Source organism: Parasteatoda tepidariorum, chromosome 12 (assembly GCF_982258835.1).
Source record: "Parasteatoda tepidariorum strain Cologne lab strain chromosome 12, Ptep-v5.0, whole genome shotgun sequence".
Taxonomy (NCBI): Eukaryota; Metazoa; Arthropoda; class Arachnida; order Araneae; family Theridiidae; genus Parasteatoda; species Parasteatoda tepidariorum.
This window is the reverse complement of record NC_141766.1, coordinates 44807941-44829236: the sequence shown is the minus strand read 5'-3', so window position 1 is coordinate 44829236 and position 21296 is coordinate 44807941. Positions and strand designations below refer to the sequence as shown.

Genomic DNA, 21296 nt, shown 5'->3' with positions numbered 1-21296 from the left:
AATCTTCAGTATGCAGGTAAACCGTATAAGAGTAAGCACAGATGGCGCTAGTAGTAAAATAAACTGGCTGCTTTTTCTTTCCGTTTTTTTTTATTTCCTTACGAAAGGTGGAGTTGCGGCTTTTCATCGACCCCGACTAGATTTCCGGTTTGATCGTTCAGAAACTGAAATTTAATTTTCTATACATTCTTATTAGTTTCTTCTTATTATTTTAAAATGAATAGAAATACAATGAAAACTAGCTATAAATTAATTCTCAAAGTTTAGTAATTTACTCGAACTTGGTAGATTTAAAATTGTCCACAATAAGTGGGAAAATATTTAATTAATTTCATCATTTATGAACAATGCGGAATTAATAATCTCGCCTCTAATTATGTTATTAATTAATTTGTTTCGAAAAGTGAGAGAAAAAAAATTTCATCCCTTTCATTTCTTGCTACAAAGAAAGAGAAATGAATTATTATGTATTTCTAAAATTATATACTTATTGATGATTTTATTTGTTATAACTTTTTCTGACATTTATACGAAAAATGTAAATATTTCTATAATATTTAAGACTTCAGTAACTGACTCTTTCAGAATTTTCAGAACTAATTTGAATCTTTCAGAAATTTATATTTGAGTGATGAACAACAAGAAGGAAATAGCTTACAATCATTACTAGGGTGTTTTCATCTGCACCCGATCACTGTTTTCAGTAACTGTTAATGATTATACTAATAGAAAAATCGTAATTTTTTCATTTTGTGACGAAAAATTAACTTCGAATTGACCTTCTATTTAAAAAATAAATAATTTACATCTTTCTTCTTAAATATCAAAGAAAGCCGCTTTTCGAACCAACAAGAGGATGACATTTTCTTTCTCGCTCTGGAAAAGAAACACATATTACTTTTTGGAACCGGTTGAAGATTTTTTAATGGTAAAGAAGATTTAGAAAAATGCTTATCAATACTTAGAAAGTGAAATTGTTAAAGGGAACTGCCCAATACGTGTTCTCTATTTAGATTCTCTTAACGTATCTAGAGCTTCCTTCTCCTCCCTGCTTAGATGTATGAGAATGTATAACGATGTTTCCTCCATGTTTTCGCATTTAGATTATCAAAATACATTTAAAATTTCCTTATTGCTCACATTAAATACTATGATTAATACAACTACTTTTATATGCTTATCTTTGTATTCAATGTATTCTATGTTCTATACATCTTCATATTCTATGTTTAATTCAACATTCTTTATAGTTTCCAAGCTTAAAAAAAATCTTATCAGTAACGAAATCAAGGCAAAAACTAACGTACTTCCTACTCTTACGACTATTAACTCGCTAATGGTAAAGCAGGGAAGCTATCCCCTCTGCAGATTATCAAAATTGTGATGGTATGCCTTCGGACCCCAAGGATGGTTCCCAGACCGTCACCGATCCCTTATGAAAAAATCGAGGTATAAATGAAGTAGAAATGAGGTATATTTTAAAGGTATAAAGGAGGTTGTTATTTAAATACGTCGTTAAGGTTGAAAAGGGTGCAAATGAATACCTCAAAATCAACCTCAAATATACCTTAAATATACCTCCAGAGGTATATATGTTTCAACCTGAGATGTTTAATTTTACATCTGTGGAGAGGTAGATATTTACTACTTTAAAGTGTTTCATTTTCAACCTTGGGCAATTACTTATCAGCCTGAAGTATATTTTTCTACATTTGTGGATGTATTTATTCAACAACCTAAGGTATGTCATTTTACACTTCAGGTTATTATAAATCAATCTCAGGTGTATTTTGTTCTACCTCAGGTATCTAATTTTATGCTTCTAGAGGTATATATTTTTCAACCTAAGGTGTGCCATTTTACACTTCTGGTTGTTATAAATCAACCTGAAGTGTATTTTCAACACTTGGAAAGGTTATTTTTTATTAACGCCATGTGTTCCGTGTTCTACCTTAAGTTATTATTTCGTGACCTCAAGTTTATATTTTTAAAAAGTATTAATTTATCAACCAAAGATGCGACATTTTGCACTTTAGGCTTATGTTGCTCAACCTAAATTTTTTTAGCACTTACGAAAGTGAGGAGTTATTCGGACCACCTAGTTTATTTATTTTTAGACTCACTATATAAAAAATATAATATATATATAAGGATATTATATATATTATATGAAGAATAATGTATATCATTACATTTTTTTCACTAGTAGAGATCATTTATCAACCTGAAGTTTTTAATATAAAACCTTCCGCAGTAATTGCTTCTTTTGTTAAGCTATAAAAGAAAGTTTCAAATGCATAATTATTCTATAATTTTAATAGATTGAATTAAATCATCTTAAAATAACACTTATCCAAATTCTACAGTTAGTAAAAATTATTTATGGGAACTCATACTCATAATTTTAGAAGATAGTAGTCTAAGGTGCTTGAATTTTTAAAGTTATAAAACTACAAATTTAAATAATTAGTCAGCTGAAATTCAAATTACTTTTATTTAAAACTAAAATTTCATTTTTTTTACAAACCAACAAAATTATTTTAAATACTGTGTTTCCGTCTACATGTTGAAACTTGTAATTATTGGAACCTAAAAAAAAATATATATGAATTAGTAAGAAAGTTATATTTACAATAATAGTGGCAGATTTTGAAATATTAAAATATTAGAAATTGTCTTTTTTATGATTTAAATTAACTGGATGAAATTACTTTTCGTTTTCAGATAATTCAGATTTCAGTGTATTACTCTTCTGCCATTTCAATTCAATCTTCGTAGCTAAAATGCATGACAGGTATCACAGCCGCAAAATAAAATACACTGAAGACAGTACTGCCATTAACAACATTTGCAGAAATTCAAAATACATAATTCCAATCTTATTTTGCAATTTTAACACTTTTTACTTTTCTATACATCTGGTAACATTAACTTGTAAGTTTGATTATTAGATTTTCGTTCTTTGTTTTTTTAAAAAATTTTAAACTCAATAAACCAAGCCTAATTTTTAAACTTTTTGTCAGACTTCATGAAACTAATAGCTTTTTTTAAATTTTTGACGCTGATTTTGAAAAGGACTTACGTTATTGTCAATCACATCAGAGTTTCTTAAAAAATAGTTATTTTAATATTTTTTAATCAATGTAATCAAGAATCAACAATCGTTTAATAAATTAAAAATTTAATGTTATGTGCCAATTTTTATTCTTTTTTTACACTCAATCGAATAGAACAAATTACAAGCTGATAAGGAGCATTTATTTCAAAATTGTGAGTAATTTTTATGTGCAGAAAATGTTCAAGATAGAATGATTTGGAATAATACTTTTAAAATAAGTTGAGTATAATATCTCCGGTATAACTTATAATACCGAGCAGAATAAAACTAATAGTTAGTTGTTACAAACACTTGTTTAAATATAAATACACATCCCATAGGATGAAATTCCAAAAAATGCATATTACTTTAAACAATAAATGTTTTTCCGAAATTCGCAAATTTTTGAAGTAGTGAAACATAAACAGCTGCATAAAAATGCTCATAACCTTGAAACAAATTGTCATATAAACTTGAAATCGGATTTAATTTAATTCTGCTCAATATTCTAATAAGTGATAACAATCTACTTAGTAAATAATTAACGTGGGTAAATTGCGAAAAAATAACATGTAGTGAAAATAGCAGTTTTGTGATCAAACATGAAGAACAGAGCTAGTACAGTTACTAGTTTTCATTTATCAAATATCTAGCAAACTATTGTTATCAAAAATTACATAAATTCTGTAGTTTATTAGGAGAGATTACTTTTTCTTTTAGGTATAAATTCAGATCTATTTCCTAGGGGAAGGCTGAGCATTAGCTTGCTAGTCTCTTCTTCTGCGCCGCTATATATATATATATATATATGTATATAGCGGCGCATAAGTAATCTCTCCTAATAAACTACAGAATTTATGTAATTTTTGATAACAATAGTTTGCTAGATATTTGATAAATGAAAACTAGTAACTGTACTAGCTCTGTTCTTCATGTTTGATCACAAAACTGCTATTTTCACTACATGTTATTTTTTCGCAATTTACCCACGTTAATTATTTACTAAGTAGATTGCTTTTACTTATTAGAATATTGAGCAGAATTAAATTAAATCCGATTTCAAGTTTATATGACAATTTGTTTCAAGGTTATGAGCATTTTTATGCAGCTGTTTATGTTTCACTACTTCAAAAATTTGCGAATTTCGGAAAAACATTTATTGTTTAAAGTAATATGCATTTTTTGGAATTTCATCCTATGGGATGTGTATTTATATTTAAACAAGTGTTTGTAACAACTAACTATTAGTTTTATTCTGCTCGGTATTATAAGTTATACCGGAGATATTATACTCAACTTATTTTAAAAGTATTATTCCAAATCATTCTATCTTGAACATTTTCTGCACATAAAAATTACTCACAATTTTGAAATAAATGCTCCTTATCAGCTTGTAATTTGTTCTATTCGATTGAGTGTAAAAAAAGAATAAAAATTGGCACATAACATTAAATTTTTAATTTATTAAACGATTGTTGATTCTTGATTACATTGATTAAAAAATATTAAAATAACTATTTTTTAAGAAACTCTGATGTGATTGACAATAACGTAAGTCCTTTTCAAAATCAGCGTCAAAAATTTAAAAAAAGCTATTAGTTTCATGAAGTCTGACAAAAAGTTTAAAAATTAGGCTTGGTTTATTGAGTTTAAAATTTTTTAAAAAAACAAAGAACGAAAATCTAATAATCAAACTTACAAGTTAATGTTACCAGATGTATAGAAAAGTAAAAAGTGTTAAAATTGCAAAATAAGATTGGAATTATGTATTTGAATTTCTGCAAATGTTGTTAATGGCAGTACTGTCTTCAGTGTATTTTATTTTGCGGCTGTGATACCTATCATGCATTTTAGCTACGAAGATTGAATTGAAATGGCAGAAGAGTAATACACTGAAATCTGAATTATCTGAAAACGAAAAGTAATTTCATCCAGTTAATTTAAATCATAAAAAAGACAATTTCTAATATTTTAATATTTCAAAATCTGCCACTATTATTGTAAATATAACTTTCTTACTAATTCATATATATTTTTTTTTAGGTTCCAATAATTACAAGTTTCAACATGTAGACGGAAACACAGTATTTAAAATAATTTTGTTGGTTTGTAAAAAAAATGAAATTTTAGTTTTAAATAAAAGTTCTCAATATTCTAATAAGTAATAACAATCTACTTAGTAAATAATTAACGTGGGTAAATTGCGAAAAAATAACATGTAGTGAAAATAGCAGTTTTGTGATCAAACATGAAGAACAGAGCTAGTACAGTTACTAGTTTTCATTTATCAAATATCTAGCAAACTATTGTTATCAAAAATTACATAAATTCTGTAGTTTATTAGGAGAGATTACTTTTTCTTTTAGGTATAAATTCAGATCTATTTCCTAGGGGAAGGCTGAGCATTAGCTTGCTAGTCTCTTCTTCTGAGCCGCTATATATATATATATATATATATATATATATATATATATATATATATATATATATATATATATATATATATATATATATATATATATATATATATATATATATATATATATATATATACATATATATATATATATATATATGTATATATATATATATATATATATATATATATATATATATATATATATATATATATATATATATATATATATATATATATATATATATATATTTATTTCATTCTTTTTTTTATTTTTTTTTATATATATATTTAAACTGTTTGTTATTTTTTACTTATTATTAGCCTCCCCCCCCTTTTTTTTCATATGTCTATAATTTTATATAAATATTGACGAGAATTATTTCGATGGTTCTCTCTTATTGCTAAGCCTACAACGATAGCCTCTAAGAATATCCTCCATCTTAAATTATTTAAGAGCAGGACGTGTGTATAAAACAAAAATAATAAAATTTAAGTTTGAAAATTAAAGTATATTTGATTAAAAGTGATAAAACTAAATTAATAAATGTCAAGCACACTTACAGAATTTCGAATAGTCTTTCGATTGTCAACACACGCCATTTGCCGACTCGCACTGAACTCTGGGAAGTGAGCTAGTTAATATGAAGTGTACTTTAAGCAACCTTAAAACAAGCTTAGATATAAATAAAATGACTTCATACACCTCAATAAATACTTCACTCTCTTTAGTTGAAATAAGGTATATTTTTTGTACCTCGCAAATACCTCACTCTCGTTAGTTGAAATAAGGTTGATTTTTTTATACCTTATAAATATCTCTTACACTTGTAACAAGTGTAAGAAAAACAACCTCGTATACCTTAAAAATCACCTTATCAGTCTGGTTGATTTGAAGTGAGTTTAAAACAAACTCAAAATAGGCTTAGGTGTAAATAAAATGACTTCATATGCCTCAATAAATACCTCACTCTTTTTAGTTGAAATAAGGTATATTTGTTATACCTCGTAAATACCTCACTCTCTTCAATAGAAAAAAGGTATATTTTTTTACACTTCGTAAATACCTCACTCTCGTTAGTTGAAATAAGGTAAAAAATTTTGTACCTCAAAAATACCTCTTTTGTTACGAGTGTCAGAAAATCAACCTGGTATACCTTGAAAATCACCTCATCAGCCGAGTTGATTTGAAGTTGATTTTAAACAACCTCAAAATAAGCTGAGGTATATATAAAATAACCTCGTACACCTTATTTACAACCTTTACGAGGTATAATTTTTATTGCTGTTTTCTCAGCAACCTTAAATATACCTCAAATCAACCGTGATACCTCAAAAATACCTCAAATCAACCTTAAATATACCTTAAATTTTCGTAAGGGATAGCCTATAGCTCTAGTGCGACGTAAACAAACAACAACTCGCTAATGGTGAAAGCAAAAATTTGCCTAATGTTGCCATGGGTAAAGTGTTCTGCTAAGCGCCGCCTGTAGCCCATTCCAACAGCCAATATTACAATATGAGCCGAACAGGTGGCCGAGTGGTTAGCGTGTCTGACTGCGGAGCCATTGGCCGCTGGTTCGAATCCTGCTCAGGGCATGGATGTTTCTTTCTCTCTCTGTGTTCTATGTCTTTTCCTCTTGGTGTGTGAATGTGACCCGCCCTATAAACGGGTTTGTGGTTGTGTGACGTGGGCGAAGCTGCTCCACCGCCGTAGCTTCGCCACAGGTGCCCACTGGGTAACGAGAAGAGAGTAGCAGTTCTGGCATTTATGTGGCCAATGGGACAAACCCCAAGTGCCCGCCATTAAAAAAAAAAATCAATATTCGATTTTTTTGGGGGGGGGAGTACATTTTACAGTACATTTTTTTAATATACCATATACAAGACGTCCCACATGTCCGTCCCTAATCTATATATATATTAAAATCCCTGATAAAAATAAAGGGAAAAAATATGGCGAATTTTGCAAATTATTATTTAAGCGAAGAAAGAGGAAAACGCGATCTAAATTTGTGGTGTAACTACCACTACAAATATTAAATACCAAATCACTAGTACTTAAGCCGTGTTAACTTGATTCCATCAAAAAGTACCTTTTGATAGATGAAAACTGACATAGTCGATATTAAATCCCCTGAATGGTGAGCTCCGGACGTGATATGAACTTGCCAGCATTGATAGATGGTTCACATAAAACAGTTGATTTGCCAAAAATGTAGTGCTAAAAATATTTCCGGTAAAGTAAATATAAGTCTTCCGGTCAATAAACAAAATTTCAGAAAAAATAATAATAATGTGCGAAATATTAAATATAAACAAAAATTAAGAAAATCTATAACGAACAAAAATGATATAAATCAAAATAAAAATAAAGCATAAATCAACTGGTGGTAATCGTTAATCGAATTCTATCACAGATAAAATTCTGGAAGTGGAGTAATGTGGTGTAACTTACCACTACAAATATTAAATACCAAATCACTAGTATATAAGACATGTTAACTTGACTCCACCAAGAGGCACCTTTTGATAGATGAAGGTTGGCATCGTCGATAATTTAAAATATTTTTGTAATTACACTCCAAAAAAAATTAAAAAATCTTAGTTAAAACTAAAACAAGACAAATTTTAGGAATATTAGAGAAATATAATTCAAATATCATTAAATGATATTAAATATTTATGTCAGAACACATTTTAAACATATCAGCAAAATATCCATTACAATATCACAAAGCGATATCAGATGTCTGTATCTTTCTAATATTCATCAGACATCAAAAAAAAAAAAAAAAAATGTAAGCCAACTCAGGCGCAACATGATTATTCCAAATTTGCTCATTACTGTTGAATGATTTTAACGTCTCGGTAAATAAGGACGTAAAATTTTTGTTAATAAGATTCTTTAACTTAAATCCACCCCCCACCCCCAATCATAAAAGGTGAGTTTATTTTCCTTATTATTAATTGTCTATGGTATTTATATGCTACTTTCCATAATACCTTAACGAAGTACGCACATGTGCCTAAGCATTGTTTTCGGATCATCATTTATCCTTTCAGGGGCGGTGGAACAAAATGTACCCCACTTATTTTAGGGAATAATATAAACCACTTAAATTATAATAGTTTTCACCTCTTAAATTATGTGGTTTTAAAAAACTACTTTAAATTTTAAGAAACATATAAATGCAGCAAATCGCTTCATTTTCATTGGCAGGTCATACATTGAGGGAGGGAGTGGTAACCCTTATGAAAATTTAAGGTATATTTAAGGTTGATTTGAGGTATTTTTGAGGTATTAAGGTTGTTTTGAGGTATATTTGAGGTATATTTAAGGTTGCCGAGAAAACAGCAATAAAAATTATACCTCGTAAAGGTTGTAATTAAGATGTACGAGGTTGATTTATATATACTTCAGCTTGTTTTGAGGTTGTTTAAAATTCACTTCAAATCAACCGGACTGATAAGGAGATTTTTAAGGTATACCAGGTTTATTTTCTTACACTTGTAACAAAAGAGGTATTTTTGAGGTATAAAAATTTTTACCTTATTTCAACTAACGATAAAAAGGTATTTATTGAGGTATATGAAGTCATTTTATTTATACCTAAGCTTATCTTGAGGTTGTTTTAAATTCACTTCAAATCATCCAGACTGATAAGATGATTTTTAAGGTATACGAGGTTGTTTCTCTTACACTTGTAACAAAAGAGGTATTTATGAGGTATAAAAAAATCAACCTTATTTCAACTAACGAGAGTGAGGTAATTACGAGGTATAAAAAATATACCTTTTTTCTACTAACGATATTGAGGTATTTATGAGGTATAAAAAAATATATCTTATTTCAATTAAAGAGAGTGAGGTATTTATTGAGGTGTTGAAGTCATTTTATTTATACCTAAGCTTGTTTTAAGGTTGCTTAAAGTACACTTCAAATTAACTAACTCACTTCCCAGAGTTCCATGCGAGCCGGCAAATGGCGTGTGTGTTGACAATCGAAAGTCTATTCGAAATTCGGTAAGTGTGCTTGACATTTATTAATTTAGTTTTATCACTTTTAATCAAATATGCTTCAATTTTGAAACTTAAATTTTATTATTTTTGTTTTAACGACGCCTCCTGATCTTAAATAATTTAAGTTGGAGGATATTCTTAGAGGCTATCGTTGTAGGCTTAGCAATAAGAGAGAATAACCGAAATATTTCTCGTCACTGTTTTGGGTAACATTACTGGTGAATCGTTACAGCAGGTTATGCACAGTATATTTTATTGTTTGTAGTTCAGTCAAATAGAACTATTCTTTTTATTTTGCTTAAATGTATATGTTTTAACGTAGCAGTATGCACGCTGATTAATTGAGAAAAATGTTCACAATTTTTCTTATAAATAAATCATTGAAAATTGAAAGATTTTTAAAATAGCAATTTTGCTTTGAAATTCTACTATAGCTGTATGCTTATCGTTTGGATATTTGTTGCAAAGCTTATATTATTGTTTATATATATATACATTTACAGAGCTTATCCACAGTTCCCTGATATTACTGAGATGGCCTAGGCTGTAAATAGCACATGCGCGGCGGCGCAGAAGAAGAGACAAGCAAGCTACTGCTCAGCCTTCCCCTAGGATATAGTTCTGAATTTATACCTAAAAGAAAAAGTAATCTCTCCTAATAAACTATAGAATTTATGTAATTGTTGATAACAATAGTTTGCTAGATATTTGATAATTGAAAACTAGTAATTGTACTAGCTCACTTCTTCATGTTTGATCACAAAACTCTATTTTCACTACATGTTATTTTCTCGCATTTTACCCACGTTAATTATTTCCTAAGCAGATTGTTATTACTTATTAGAATATTGGGCAGAATGAAATTAAATCCGATTTCAAGTTTATATGACAATTTGTTTCAAGGTTATGAGCTTTTTCATGCAGCTGTTTATGGTTCACTACTTCAAAAATGTGCGAATTTCGGAAATCTTAAATATTTTAGAAATATGTCAGTATAGTATGCAATTTTAATCCTGAATTGAATAAAATCAATTGCAAATAAAAACATTTATTGTTGAAAGTAATATGCATTATTTAGAGTTTCATCCTATGGGATGTGTATTTATATTTAAACAAGCGTTTGTAACAACTAACTATTAGTTTTATTCTGCTCGGTATTATAAGTTATATAGGAGATATTATACTCAACTTATTTTAAAAGTATTATTTCAAATCATTCTCTCTTAGACATTTTCCTCACATAAAATTACTCATGACTTTAAAATAAATGCTCCTTATCTGCTTGTAATTTGTTCTATTCGATTGAGTGTAAAAAAAGAATAAAAATTGGTACATAACTTTAAAATTTTAATTTATTAAACTATTGTAGATTCTTGAATACATTGATTAAAAATTATTAAAATAACTATTTTTTAAGAAACTCTGAAGTGATTGACAATAACATAAGTCCTTTTCAGAATCAGTGTCAAAAATTTAAAATAAAGCTGCTAGTTTCATGAAGTCTGACAAAAAGTTGAAAAATATAGACTAGGTTTATTGAGTTTAAAGATTTTTAAAAAAGAAAGGGAAGGAAATCTAATTATTAAACTTACAAGTACCATAATGTTACAGATGTATAGAAAAATAAAAAGTGTTAAAATTGCATAATAAGATTGGAATTATACAGGGTGTTTATAAAGTCCCGGACCCATTTTGATGTTTAATAACTCATAAAATAATAAAGATGGATTAAAATTAATAACATTAATGGTTAGATAGACTCAAAAAGTTTCATGACCCTTGTCAATGAACTTCCACGTGTGCCCCTTCGTCGCACGGAGAATATCAAGTCGATAGTCAATTTCACGAGAGGTAGCTTTCTTTTTTGCAGAAAAGACAATCTCATCAGTCGTATACTTAGACATGTTGGAAAACTTCGTATTTCCACAACTAGAAGAGCTTCAGCCACATGTCTTTTTGCAACAAGATGGTGCACCACCTCATTGGGGTATCATCGTTCGTAGTTTTTTGAATGACCATTTTACAGGAAGATGGATTGGGCGAGGAGGTCCAATTCCTTGGCCACCCAGATCACCTGATATAACGCCGCTGGACTTTTTTCTTTGGGGATTTATAAAGGACAATGTTTACAGGAGGATCGTGTCGAACATTGATGGCAACCGCAATAGCCTCTGTGGATGCCGACATGCTTGCCGCTACCTGGCGTGAAATTGAATATCGACTTGATATTCTCCGTGCGACGAAGGGGGCACACGTGGAAGTTCATTGACAAGGTTCATGAAAGTTTTTGAGTCTATTTAACCATTTATGTTATTAGTTTTAATCTATCTTTATTATTTTATGAGTTATTAAACATCAAAATGGGTCCGAGACTTTATAAACACCCTGTATATTTGAATTTCTGTAAATGTTGTTAATGGTAATACTGTCTTCAGTGTATTTTATTTTGTGGCTGTGATACATGTCATGCTTTTTAGCTACGAGGATTGAATAGAAATGGCAGAAGATATTTATCTGAAAAGGAAAATTAATTTTAGCCAGTTAATTTAAATGATAAAAAAAAATACTTTCTAATATTTTAAGACCTGCCACTATTATTGTAAATATGACTTTCTTACTAATTTATATTTTTTTCCTTTTAGGTTCCAATAATTACAAGTTTCAACATGTAGACGGAAACAGTATTTAAAATAATTTTGTTGGTTTGTAAAAAAAGTGAAATTTTAGTTTTAAATAAAAGTCCTGTGAATTTCAGCTGACTAATTATTTAAATTTGTAGTTTTATAGCTTTAAAAATTCAAGCACCTTAGACAACTATCTTCTAAAAATACGAGTATGAGTTCCCATAAATAATTTTTACTAACTGTAGAATTTGGATAAGTGTTATTTTAAGATGATTTAAATCAATCTATTAAAATTATAGAAGAATTATGCATTTGAAACTTTCTTTTATAGCTTAACAAAAGAAGCAATTACTGCCGAAGGTTTAATATTAAAAATTTCTGGTTGATAAATGATCTCTACTAGTGAAAAAAATGTAATGTACATTATTCTTCATATAATATATATAATATCTTTATATATATATATTATATTTTTTATACAGTGAGTCTAAAAATTAATAAACTAGGTGGTCCGTATAACATCTCACCTTCGTAAGTGCTAAAAGAAAACGTCTTTGGTTGATAAATTAATACTTCTAAAAATACAAAAATATATACTTGAGGTTACGAAATAATAACTTAAGGTAGAACATGGAACACATGGCGCTAATTAAAAATAACCTTTCCAATTGTTGAAAATACACTTCAGGTTGATTTATAACAACCAGAAGTGTAAAATGGCCCACCTTAGGTTGAAAAATATATACCTCTACAAGCATAAAATTATATACCTGAGGTTGAAGAATAATTACCTGAGGTAGAACAAAATACATTTGAGGTTGATTTATAACAACCAGAAGTGTAAAACGACACTCCACAGGTTGATAAATATATACCTCTACAAGCATAAAATTATATACCTGAGGTTGAAAATCAATTACCTGATGTTGAACAAAATACACCTGAGGTAGATTTATAATAAGCTGAAGTGTAAAATGACACACCATAGGTTGAAAAATATCTACCTCTACAAGCATAAAATTAGATACCTGAGGTTGAAAAATAATTACCTGAAGTCGAACAAAATACACCTGAGGTTGATTTATAATAACCTGAAGTGTAAAATGACACACCTTAGGTTGTTGAATAAATACTTCCACAAGTGTAAAAAAATATACTTCAGGCTGAAACATATATACCTCTGGAGGTATATTTAAGGTATATTTGAGGTTGATTTTAAGGTATTCATTTGCACCCTTTTCAACCTTTACGACGTATTTAAACAACAACCTCCTTTATACCTTTAAAATATACCTCGTTTATACCTCATTTATACCTCGATTTTTTCATAAGGGAAGTACGAGGCATGATAGAGGCAGATTCCCATACTTTTGCTTTTGCATGCGCACATCACGTCTGCGCCTCCTTACCCAAAAGTGTATGAATTCGCCGAATGTAGGAATCTTTCTTACCACTTGCCACCTCCGTGTATGGTCGTCCATGGCTCTTTTCACTAAAAATTTTGCTCACATTTTTCTACCCCACAATCCCAGGTTAACTACTATACCAAGCAAAAATTTAACTAAAAACTCCTTGTTCATGCACACCTCTTGTTATATAACTTAAAGTTCATAATTATTTTTACCATCATCTGAATATTTTGCAAAAAGACTCTCAAAACTCTCAAAAATAGAGGAACTATCAAATAAAATATGTCTTAAAATAAAAACGTTATTGGAAAAATTATTGGAAGTTTGAAGTTATTTATAAAAGAAGAAGCTTCAGAATCTTAAATTAAAACGCTACGCTTCTCAAGCTGTGGGTGGAGGGTCAATATTTGATTGGTTCTCATCAGTTATATTATAAGGCTTTAGCCTTATATGCAAGTATAACTGTCCATAATTTCCTAAATTGTAATGTGAAATTTAAAGCTTTAATTTAAAGTCACAAGACAAAAAAATAAATAAATAAATAAATAATGCACCTACTAGTGACTTTTCTGTCTTCCATCGAACTGTTGAGTAACACGACCTAGAGGAGCAAAAATACTGAATACATATTGAAATATGTTTACAAACTGGTTTAGATACAAAAAATTTTTTAAAAAAGGAGCCAAAAAAATATGTTATTAAAAATGATAGAGAGATATTGTGAACATTTTGTCGTATCCAGTCAAACCCCGCTATAATGAACCTAAGATATAGTGAACACCCTGTTGTATCGAATTTTTATAGCTGTCCTTTCTGAGCTCACATTTACTAACGTTATTTTATACGCTTATAGTAGACGGTATGATTGGCAGTTCATTAATGGTGGACTCCAATTTCATTTCTTTAGTTTTTTTCTTTACCATTATTTCTCCAATTTAAAGTTTGCAGGAGTTGCGATTGCAAAGAGCAGCATTTTTTTAAGTCAAATCTTAGTTTTACATGCTTTTCGCTTTTGAAGTAGGGTGAACAAGTTGTTAAGCTGCACCTTCCTCTCCCCCCCACCCCCCATGTTAAAGAAATTCGGCAACATTTATTTCGAAAATGAAATCGGTATCATAAAGCTTGATTTTTTTTTTCTTCCCACAGTGGGCCAGAAGACCATGATCTTTGGCCTAAAGTCAAAAATTAAATTTCAACTAAAATATGTTTAGGCAGCTTTAATATCGCCCAAATTAAGTATTCATAATCATTCCAAACATTATAATTTACTTTTTGGACAGACGAGAGTACAATGTAGTGAAAAATATGTTAAAAAAATTTTTTTTTAATGTAACTTTTAAATTTATATTTCAGAAATACATATAGGAATTTCACCTTTCTGTTACATTTTTATCAGAGTAATTAGTCTGAAATTATAGTACAATTTTTCAGTTTGTGGGATTAGTTAATACTCTTGACAAACTTATAGTTTATATCTTATCATTTGACATTTTACAATGTTTGAATCACTTTCGAAACTTATCTCCAAAAGGTTCCACGAGGTAATTAGCTGAACTTTTTTTTTTGTTGTCTTCTTTGATGTTTCTTCTTTCGAAAAAACCTGCCCCATTTTGTCCATATTGCAAAGGTGGACTAAATGTACCGAAAAACAAAAATTAATTTTTTTTCATGTCTTCGCGTTATTTTGTAATATTACTTCGGAAATATAATTTGCTTTTCATTTTTAATATAAAATTACGAAAATTATTATATTTTCATTGCTATATTTAATTATTTAAACGTACTATATATATATATATATATATAGTAGATTCCCGATTATCCGAGTTAATGTGGACCACGACTAACTCGGATAACTGAAAAAGTCGGTTAAAACGAAGAGTATAAAAAAAGAAAGGAAAAGAGTTGGTATAAATGTAATATATTTAAGAAATATAACATTTACACGAGTATACCACATACAATTCCTATTATTATTAAAAAGCTTACTTGAAAAAACTTAAAAAGTATACTTTGCGAGAATTAAAAAGTTTTTACTTAAAAAAAGTCCTTAATCGTTTTTTGTTTGACATAACTTTGGGGCTTTTCTGCAGCAATATTTCGCCATTTTTTAGGGATAACAGGAAGGCTGGTGTCGCCTCTTTTTGTTGTTTTATGTATTCAGTAGCATTTTCGACAGCTTTAAGTTCATCTGTGTGAGAGATTTTTATACGTTGATTTTCATCGTCACTGTCTTCATCATCTTCGCTAGGTTCATTTTCATTATTGACGATATTAACGATCATTTCATGGGATCAAGTTGTTAGATTTTGTTTTCCCGAGTGTTAGGAAGATAAAATTCAGATTTATTTTTCGGCGATATTTTTAAAAATAAAAAATAAACTAGAACAAAAAAAAAACCTTAAAATATTTGATAGCTCGGTTAAAGCGGAAACTCGGATAACCGGGGCTCGGATTATCTGGACTCTACTATATATATGTATATATATATATATTTTTTTTTTCCGCTCGCCATATTTCAGCCGCCATCTTGTTTTTTTCGGTACTTTTAGCGTATTTCAAAATTTCAACTATGAATTCAATTTACCTGCACATGAAAGCCCTAAATAAAAAAACCCAAATTTTGAAACAAATTTTATCGAAATACTAATTTTGGCCACGAAACCTTGGATGCTGGCCCACTGTGCTTCCTGGTGAATTTTAGACCTAGAAAATATTGCGTTCTTTACTAATTGTTGACACTTGACACGAAAATTTGGGAAAATCTACTTTAAATCAAATTGTTATCAATTGAAAAGAACTAACATCCTCCATATAATGTATAATTTAATTGATTAATATTTCTCTATAATGTTTGATTTATTGTATATTTAATCAGTTAATAATTTATAAACGAATATACTATCGTAATTTTCAACAATACTATAGCCATGTGCTAAAAAAAAATTTCTTCAAATAAATTGGCTATAGTGAACTATTTTTTATAGTAAGTTTATTACAGGGTCCGCAAGCAGTTCACAATCACTATAACATTGTTCGATTATAGTTCTATTGCGAATAAATAAATATGAAATTGCAATTATTCAAATCAATAAAAATAAAAAAAATCTTTATTTATGTGAGCCATGATTTATTTCATGGCTCATATAAATCACATCCATCATAACTATACATAACTCACAATAATATTGAAATTACATTTATTATTATTTGTGTAATTAATAATTACCTTTTTCAGAACGCTCGTCTGCTGTCATCGGAAACTATTCAATGCGCGGAGGACAAGTGGATCTCATCGGTTAAAAGTTTGGGAACTCCTGACTTAAAGTATGTTTCAATACAATAAAAATAAATAAATAATAAAAATGGTGCCGACTTTATAGAATTGAAACTAATTTCTGAAGCATTTACTTTTAATTAAACCTATCCATCACAGCTCATATATATATCACATTCATTATAACTATACATAATTCATTATTTAATAATATTTAAATTAGTTTTATTAACTGTTTGCTTAATTAGTATTTACCTTTTTCAGTAAGAGCGTCTGCTGCTCTTCTCGGAAAATATTCAATATGCGAATGACAAGTAGTTATAAGTTTGAACTTATAACTCATCGGTTATAAGTTTGAGAACTCCTGGCTTAAAGTCGGAGCCGTTTTTAAGGATGGGTCCAGTGGGCCCTGTCCCAGGGACCCGAGTTCTGATGGGGCCCTAAAAAATCTAAAATCTCATTGTATTAATTTTTTTTTCTAACTCATTTATTATTTATAACTTAAGAGGGCCCCCAGATACCACTTTTTCCGTTCTTTTTTTAAAGTTTTGTTCGTACCTCTAAAACCCATAATACATTTTTTTTCTTTTTTACATCGTCGGACGCTTTTCAAACTCTAATCGAAGTGTTTACAAATATAAAATAATTGTTACTCTTCTCTTTTCAAACCAAAAGATAATTAAAACGCTATTTCCACTGATGAAAATATCCCCACTTTCGTAGCTACCACCCACAGAGTTGTCAAATAGTCTCCTCACTTCACACTGTGGGAAAACGTTTTTAGCTTCTTTATATTGCCTTGGGCTTTTTTTCTTTTTTTTCCTAACTTAGGAAATATCAGATATCCACGGAAACACCCTTTTGTCTGATTTCTGGTCCTAAATTGCTTGGAATAAATGTTCTGGTCATAAATGCTCTAAGACAGCGTTTCCCAATTGTTATTTGTCAATTGTCGACGGAACCCTAAATAATCAGTCTTCTATCGGCGGAACCCCGAAATTATGATTAAAGTTTAATAAGGTAATTGCGAACGTTATAGCCTTAAAAACAGACTATTTTTAAAATATTTAATTAGGGGAATGAAGATTTTTCACCGTTTTATCATTAACAATCTTAAATAAGGTTTTATATCCAACAGTTACATTTGCAGTCCTTGTGCTATATCTAGTTCAGTTTTGAATTTATTTTTCGTGTATGTATAAGCTGAAAATGAAGAAGAAAAACCGAATTATGGTTTACTTCTAAATGAACTGAAGATACTTGTTATAAACGTTAAAAATGGTAATTTAGATAGCATTTTTCTAGAAAAAGAATTTAGTTATTTTATTTTAATTTGAAAAGTGCGGTATGAAATACTAATGTAATAATTAATAAATGATTTTTCTTTTCCTAATTCGTTCGACATTCAACATATTGTTTTTAGAAATATATTTTTATTTAAGAAATACCATTTCTATTTAATTGGTATTTTACTTCAAATAAGTTAATAAAATAAACCGAAAGATCATATAAGATTTGATTTATAGATTGGATCTAAATATAATCAGAGATTATAAAAAGTTCTAACTAGAAGTTATAAAAGTATTCATCCCCGGTTATAAAAAGTATTAATTCGAGAAACATCTTTAAAAATCGCTACTGAAAAAAAAAACTACCCTGTTTTTTGGTGTTCTCATAAATACCGTAAATTTTACTATATTCTAATAGTTTTGACCATGCTATCTTTTCTCAGTGAGGTCAGTACCACATTTCATAAAAGGTTACTGGTTCACATTTCATAAAAGGAACTGTATTGCCGCATGCAAATAGATGTGTTTTTCTCAAAATTTCAGCGGGCCTTCTATTTTGACACTTCAAATTTTTTAAAAAAAAATATTTTTTTCGCAAAATTGAAGAGAAAAAAAACACGTGTGTCTAAAAGTTTTACATAAAGAACATATCTGGAAATTTTCAACAAAATCAAGAATGTCAAGTTTCCAAATGACTTGATTTATTAAATTTAAAAAAAAAATTTTTTTTTTAATTTTTCGTAAGGCAGGTGAATTGTATTTCATTCCACTAAACTGATGACAGTTTTTAATTATTATTTCTTAATACTGAAAAATGTTTTTGTTATTTTTTTAAAGTATGCAGGTTAAAAACTAATAAATTAACAATTATTTAAAAAACTAGAAAGCTCCGCCCCCTGTTCATTTTGCTCACTGACCCTCGTGGCTGCTTCTGATTAATCATTGCAGTTTAAGAGCAAAAACGGTTTATTTTCCCTTTTTTTCCTAAAAAAATTACGATTGAATTGCCAATTACATTTTGAAGATGACTAAATTTAGGCAAATCAATAAAATTGGAAAATTGATACCTCCCGCAGAGATATTATTTACTGAAGATGAACTCAAGGGATAGAGCATTCTCCTCCGAAGTAGGAGCACCAAGTTTGAATCCCAGTGATGGCTGGTCGATATGAATTCCACACCCGACTTACACCGACCTCTGTGCTAACGTAAAATATCCTCAATGGTAGACGGATCATGGGTTAGAGTCCCCTTACTGTCAGACTAACCGCGGGAAACTTTCGTGGTTTTCCTCTTTATGCAACTCAAATGCGGGTTAGTTCCATCAAAACGTCCTCCACGAAGGAAAAAATTTCTCAACATCAAAATTACAAGCTACGGAGTTGAACCTTAGTAGTCTTAAGCTCGAAATTGGGTGGGCTGTTCAATGACTGTTATTAAATAAACTAATAATTTGGCGGCCGCGATACCTTGGTTGGTAGAGCTATGTACTCGTGTTCGTGAGAATTGTAGTTCGAATTCAGCCGACCGAATAATACCCATGTATAAAATGGTGACTAGTGCAAGTTAAATCTGCCGGGGTCACAAACTCCACCAAGTTCTCATAACTATTCAATACCTCTGGGTACTGATCCAGGAGTTCCCTTGTCTTCTGGATTAGTTTTAAGTAACCGAGGCTACGTAGTTAAACACTGGAAGTCGTAAACTCAAAATTGAGTCGGTTTTTTTTTAAACGGCGATTATAAAAAAAAACAAAAAACAAAGCTATTAATCAAATTGTATTTTCTTGTATTCTTTCTAACTCCTTGCATATTTTATCCACACCTTCATAATTTCATGCTTCTAAGTCTTATAGATTTTGAGCAGCAAAGCAAAATGTAACGTACAGAAAAAAAATGAGAAAAAAGTTCGCAAAAAAATCATTTAAAATTGCAAATAACATATACATGTATTCAAAATTTATATAAAAAATTTTTTTTTTAAAATAAATAAAAAGAGCGAAAAGTATTGTTACCTTAAATTTTTGATAAAAATAACATAAGCTTTTGTAATTAATATAATGATATAAGCTTTTATAACTAAGCTATATGTGTTTTACACTAAAAATAAAATAATTTTTAAAAATTACTCAAAATAACTTTTTTTTCTCTAAATTTAGTCATAAAGCGCCCCCAAATAATTATAGGCCCAGGGCCCCTGTAAACAAAAAAACGGCTCTGCTTAAAGTATATTTTAATACAATAAAAAATGAATAAATAATGAAAATGGTGCCGACCTTATGAAAAATAAAACTGATTTCTAAAGCCTTTTCTTTCAAATAAACCCATTGAATATATCGACTTTCTACACTTTATACATATTTATAGAATATGAAGTTTCCCTATTTCACTTATTTCGCTTTCGGAAAAACTTAAAAAGAACTCTATGGCTTTTCGAATTTCTGGCAATACTGAAGATTGAGTTCATTGAAAGATAAACTACTGGTTTTATTTCAATAAAATAATAGCAATAATTATTATAGTAAAACAAAATATGTGCGTACACCCCAAAAGGCATTGACATTAAATCTTCGTGTTTGGATATCTAAGCTTTCTTAAAAAACTCATCATCATCTTAAAGGTACCGAACACGGAACTATAATTATGAACTTCCTGCAATGATAGATTTTGTAAGAAAACATTCGGTTTTAAAATTACGTATAATTTAAATGAATCAACATATTCTTTTTCTAACTTTTTTTCTGTCAATCTTCTTCTACCCATAAGAATCAAGTCAGTGAACCGCATCGGCATCGACAGTGAAGGAAATTGTATTTTCGAAAGATGTCATTAAGGTTTTGATTTCACACGAATTCAGAGAATCGCCCAAACTAAAATAAAAAGAATTACTACGTATATAAGACGCAAAATAATAAAAGCTTCAAAAGTTTCCTTTAAACTCATTTAATTGAAAAAAACTAGGATCGGCAAAATCTTTTAAACACTTCTTTCGTAGCTTAGATTTATATTTTAATTAAAAAAAATAGTTTAAAACAACATTTGAAATTAAATTAAATTAAAACTAATATTTTAATCGTTATGAAACAAAAAATCCAAGCAGATCAGAATTTTCTTGGTTTGTTCTAAAAATTAATCCTTATATATTGATTTTAATAAAGAAAT

The 21296-nt window shown here is 29.1% G+C and overlaps 1 long non-coding RNA gene across 1 annotated transcript; it reads left to right on the top strand.

Moving 5' to 3' along the window:
• Nucleotides 1–9474: 9474 nt before the first annotated feature.
• On the top strand, nucleotides 9475–12279 carry LOC122269013 (uncharacterized). The gene is made up of 3 exons (XR_006224866.3): nucleotides 9475–9539; nucleotides 10040–10181; nucleotides 12179–12279. It is a non-coding gene; the product is annotated as an uncharacterized LOC122269013 (long non-coding RNA).
• The last annotated feature ends 9017 nt before the right edge of the window (nucleotides 12280–21296 follow it).